This window comes from Nansenia antarctica, assembly GCF_963989245.1.
Source record: "Nansenia antarctica genome assembly, chromosome: 9".
Taxonomy (NCBI): domain Eukaryota; kingdom Metazoa; phylum Chordata; class Actinopteri; order Argentiniformes; family Microstomatidae; genus Nansenia; species Nansenia antarctica.
In genome coordinates this window covers 14,876,514-14,882,513 of record NC_137679.1, presented here as the reverse complement: position 1 = coordinate 14,882,513, position 6,000 = coordinate 14,876,514, and positions in this window count along the sequence as shown.

Below are 6,000 nucleotides of genomic sequence, written 5' to 3'. Positions count from 1 at the left end.
AAAAACGTAAAAAAAATATTATATACCGGTGTATATGTTACGGTATTGGTGGGAATACGGTTTATGTCGGCATTTCCCGGGGACATGGCAACATAAAACGTTGACTTGGTACATGCTGGCATGTCTAACCCTAACCCTAGCACCCGAGCACCTAACCCTAGTTTTCCCACATGTACCGTATTCCCACATGTAGTGAAGTGAAGTGAAGTGAAACTTTATTTATATAGCGCCTTTCGTACACGGATGCAACTCAAAGCGCATTATATATATATATACATCTCACATCTCATTCCTCTTCTCTCTCTCTCTCTCTCTCTGGATAATGTCTTCTTTTGGCTCCTCTCTCCCTCAGATTTTTCAGAAGAGGAAGAAGCGGAGGAGTTGAACATATGTCGCCTCCAGCGGAGGAGAAACCAGGAGTTGAACATATGTCGCCTCCAGCGGAGGAGAAACCAGTTGTCTGGCTTCTGTAAACTGGTCTTCTATGGAGTCCTGGACCTCAACGCTGCCACAGACATTTTCAAATACTACAGCAAGGTGGAGAAGAGAGGGAGGGAGGGAGGGAGGGAGGGAGGAGAGGATGAGGGCAGAAGGGTGGAGAGGGTAGGGCCTGAGGGAGGAGGGGATGAGGCCCGAGGGGAGAGAGAAATGGGTCAGAGGGAACGATAGAAGAGAAGATGATGGGAGGGAGGCAGAGAGGGGGATGAAGTAGGGGAGAGAGGAAGGAGAAATGGGAAGAGAGTAAGAGGATGGAAGAGAGGATGATTAGAGGGAAGGAAGATGGAGAACTGGAGGAGAGAGAGGAGGAAGAGATCACCAAAAAAGGTAGCACTGGAAGGAAGAAGTGTGTGAGAAGGTGGAGGAGGGGTGAGAAGTTGTTCTTAGTATCAGTGAGGGGGCGGAATGAGTCAGAGGAGAGAGAGAGAGAGAGAGAGAGTGGGTGAGAAACGGATGGAAAGTTGAGAAAAGGATTGATTAAACACAGTGGTCAGAAGAATGAGAGGAGGATGACGACTCATTCTGTCACGTCTCTCTCCAGTTCTACAAAGACTACGGTGACATCATCAAGGAAACCTTGAGCAAAACCAGGCTCATCTGCCCCACGGAGAGCGCCAGCACTGTCTGTCTGAGTCTGCAGCAGGTGTGTGTGTGTGCGTGCGTGTGTGTGTGTGTGCGCGTGTGCGTGTGTGTGCGCGCGTGTTTAAATAAACAATACCTCTGTATTACTGTGTGTAAGTGATGAGGGGTGGACTACTAATAGGGTGTGTGTGGTGTGTGGTGTGTGGTGTGTGTGTGTGTGTGTGTGTGTGTGTGTGTGTTTCCTCAGCTGCTTGCTGCGCTGGCTCCAGAGGAGCGTGGTAGTGAGGAGTTGGGAGAGATCAGAGAGCTGGCCAAGAGACTGGCTATGAGCTTCGGCGTTGACCTGCTTCGTGTCCGCAAGCCACTGATTACCCTGCATATGTCAGTAACACACACACACTCACACCTTCGTCTCTCTCTCTCTGTCTCTATCTGTCTCTGTCTCTCTCTCTCTTTGTGTCTCTATCTCTCTCTCTGTCCCTGTCTGTCGCTTTCTCTCTGTCTCTCTCTCTCTGTCTGTCTCTTTCTCTCTCTCTCTCTGCATCTTTCTCTCTCTGCCTCTTTCTCTCGCTCTCTCTCTCTCTTTCTCTCTGCCTCTCTCTCTCTCTCTTTGTGTCTATCTCTCTCTCCGTCCCTGTCTGTCGCTTTCTCTCTGTCTCTCTCTCTCTGTCTGTCTCTTTCTCTCTCTGCATCTTTCTCTCTGCCTCTTTCTCTCGCTCTCTCTCTCTGCCTCTCTCTCTCTCTTTGCCTCTTTCTCTGTCTCTCTCTCTCTGTCTATTTCTCTCTCTGTGTCTGTCTTTCTATCTCTCTCTTTCTCTGTATCTTTCTCTCTGCATCTTTCTCTCTCTGCCTCTTTCTCTCTCTCTCTCTCTCTTTCTCTGTCTCTCTCTCTCTCTTTCTCTCTGCCTCTCTCTCTCTCTTTGCCTCTTTCTCTGTCTCTCTCTCTTTCTCTCTCTCTCTATTTCTAACCTATGCAACATGGTGCAGTTTGTGCCACGTCTGTGTAGAACCATGTTTGGGTTGTTGATGTGTTCTCAGGAGCGGTATCCGGTTTGCGCTGCGCGACGCGGTGAAGGGGGAGGAGCCTCCGAACCTGCCCTTCCTGGAGATCCTCAGCGAGTTCAGCTTCAAACTCCTCCGTCAGGACCGCATTCAAGTGTGAGTCTTAACACACACATACACACACACACACACACCACACACACACACACACACCACACACAAACACCACACACAAACACACACACGCCACACACACACACACACACACCACTCACACATACACCACACACAACACACATACACCACACACACACACACACCGGCAAACATGAACACACGTCTTCATCCACACAAGCATCTATACATATGACTTGACATATGACATATATGATAGTGTGTTTGTGCACACAGACACTCACACAAATATTCAAATAACCACCCAATCAATCATCCCCCCTTTGCCCTCACTTGCAATAACTTCCACACCGGAACTCACACAAGATGTAGTAAGTACACGTGACATTAATATGATATATAAATACTTGTAGGTTGTTCTTACTCTTTTTCCTCCATCCATCCATCCATCCATTCGTCCCTCCCTCTCTCTATCCTCTCCAGGTCACGTTTCCTGAGAGCTGAGCTTCCCTCTGCTGCCCCCTCCTGGCCGTCCCTGAGTATGTACCAGCGTTCTCTGGGCCCTGCTAAGTCCAGAGGAGAGGAGGAAAAGGAGAGCCCAGCACCGTCCCCCCGTAGCACCCCTGCATCCACGCACAGGAGGACCACACCCCGGGGTGGGTAACACACACACACACACACACACACACACACTCATACTCACACAGACATTTACACACACACACACACACACTCACACACACACACACACACACACACACACACACACACACACACACACACTCACTCGTACTCGTACTCACACTCACACTCACACACACACACACACACTCATACTCACACAGACATTTACACACACACACACACACACACACTCACTTGTACTCACACTCACACTCACACACACACACACACACACACACACACACACACTCACTTACACTCATACACACACACTTTTAAATGTTTTGGTTTGTTCCAAAAACTTGACAAAAAAGAAAATGACATTCCATAAACATATATACAGTCTCCGTAATATCACAGAAGTACATACTATTTGGGAAAAGTGTGTAGGCCAGGGTTTGTTTAAATGAGAGAGGGGCCTGATTAATTAAGGCTGGGGAGGTGGCTGCTAAGGATTTAGGAGGTTTAACCTTTTGACCTCTCTCTCTCTCTCCAGGCTCAGCAGCGTCCAGTGCAAGCGGACGAGGGGTGTGGCAGGACAGCGGCAGCATCCACTCCCTGCCGACCCCCACCCTGACCTCCACCGTGGAGAGAAGGGCGCCCAAGCCTGTCGCGCGAACACCCAGCAAAGCCGCGCGAACACCCAGCAAAGCCGCGCGAACACCCAGCAAAGCCGCAGGCCTGTCCTCCGACCTCGAGCCCGAGCCTGATGATGATGATGATGATGACGACTTCTCACAGGGGTAATTTCTGAAGTGTGCGCTTGGAGCACCCTGCATGGATTTAAAAAGCCCACCTGTTTACACCAATCATCTGCTTAAGTCCATGTGAGGACAAATGTGTTACACTTCAGGGGGGGAAAAATATCCTTGTGAGTGGCCTGAGGTGATCCAGTGGTCTAGCGGTCTCCACGGTCTATAGTGCGCACATAATGCCCCATGTCGGCATGGGTTTGAATCCGGCCCCATGCCCTGCTGACATGGCCTCTCTCCCTTCTTCTCCTCCTTACTTTCCCGTCTGTCTTCACTGTATCTGTCCAATAAAATAAAATATGAGTGGGACTATAATAATATAATAAATGTAAAAATCCCTATGAGAAGTCATCAGTAGGGGCGCTTAGGTGGCGTAGTGGATTAAGCGCTGACCATGTACCGCAGGGCTCCCGGTTCGATTCCAGCCGCGGACATATCCGGCATGTCATCCCTTCTCTCTCTCTCTCACCCATCCTTCCTGTCATAATCTATACTATATCTGTCATTAAAAAGAAAAATATGAGTGGGACTGCCCCACTCAGAAAAAATAACAAAAAAAACAAAAAAAAGAAGCCATCATTGCTCTGGGGCTCTCCCCAGGTGTAGATGATGAAAGGGGTTAGAGGGTGGTTGACCAATGACGTTGTGACGCTGTGTGTTCTCCAGGTCACTGCAGCGCATTGGCAGAATGGAGCTCAGCAGGGGGCGCCAGGCCTCCACTGTCCAACCCAGCCCCGTTGAGTGTGACCTGGACTCGCATCTTACACTGTAAGTGTGTGTGTGTGTGTGTGTGTGTGTGTGTGTGTGTGTGTGTGTGTGTGTGTGTGTGCGAATAGACTCTGTTGAGAGAAAATGGTGTGTGTGAGAGAAAGAGAAAGAAAGAAAGAAGCCAGAACAAAAACAGTAATAGACTATGTTGAGAGAAACACAAACACATTGTGTGTGTGTGCAGGGGAGCCCCTAGACTTTTGGGGGCCCTAAGCAAACAACATTATGGAGGCCCCTGGTAAGGGTCTTAGGCGGGTGACGATGTGGACATTTTAAAATGTATTTATTTCCCTGACACTAAAATATAATACGGTTTTACGAAGTTCGCGCATATGCTCGTGTGTGTGTAAGTAAAAAAACAGTCTGAAACAAAGGAATTCATTATAAATGTCATAATGTATTAATTAACAGTCACACACACGTCCGAGTATTTGATCAACAAAGGAGCCATGTGTAGTAACATCAAATTGGAGCAATATAAATAATGAAATATCAACTCACAATGGTGCTTATTAGAACTCTTAACACACTTACATTCTGAAACTGCTGGTGTTTTCACATTCTGAAACAGCAACATTAATATGTAATATCAAACAGAGCAAGAACAACAAATAAATAAAGAAATTAATCAAAAAAATCAATAAACAAGTATATTCTGAAACCGCTGGTGTTCTTATTTACATTTTACATGACTCCACTGGGTCTGTCTGTCTGCCTGCCTGCTTGCCTGCCTGCTTGTCTGTCTGTCTGTCTGCCTGCCTAAGACATCTTACTTATTTTGCACTCTGCATCTTATTTAAATTTTTGCACTCTGCAGGTTCTTACTTATTTTGCACTCTGCATCTCCTTGCTTATTTTGCACTCTACTTATGTTTGCTGTTTGCTATTTGCTGAACCCTACTCTGAACCTGCTCTATACTCTGAACCCTGACATACAGTAACCTTTTAGAATCGCTGCTTTCGTGCCTTGGCTGCAGCAAATGCTGCCACCAGATCTTCCAGGTCCAAAGATCTTCTAACCTCCTGTTCTATCGAGATTTGTGCCAGCCCTGAAAGCCTTTCCTGGCTCATGGTGGACCTCAGGTAAGTCTTTATAAGCTTCAGGCTCGAGAAGCTTCTCTCGCCAGATGCGACAGTGACCGGAAGTGTTAACAGGAGCCGCAGGGCAATACTGAGATTCCCATAGAGATCTAGAAGTTCCTCCTTGTATATGTAGTCCAACATCTGTCTTGGAGAGACACACACATCATCAGGGAATGTGTGGATAGCAGCCCTGACCTCCATCACCATCTCCTCTCCATCGATGTCATCCATAGTTTTTTCAAGATTTAGGCACTGCTTCTGAAGCCTTCCAGACGTATTTGCCTTTGTCATTTCCTCTTTGGAGAACATAAAACCATACAGGCTGTAAATATCCTCCATCTTTGAGAACCTGCTAGTGATACTGGTGAGGGCGGCGTCTACCATTGGAAGAAAAAACTCCCGATTGAAGAGGTCATCTGGTGTAGACAATGTTTGTTCTCTGCCCTCATATAGAAACTGCCTTTTTGTTCTTTTTGTTCTCTTTTCAGGAAGCCTC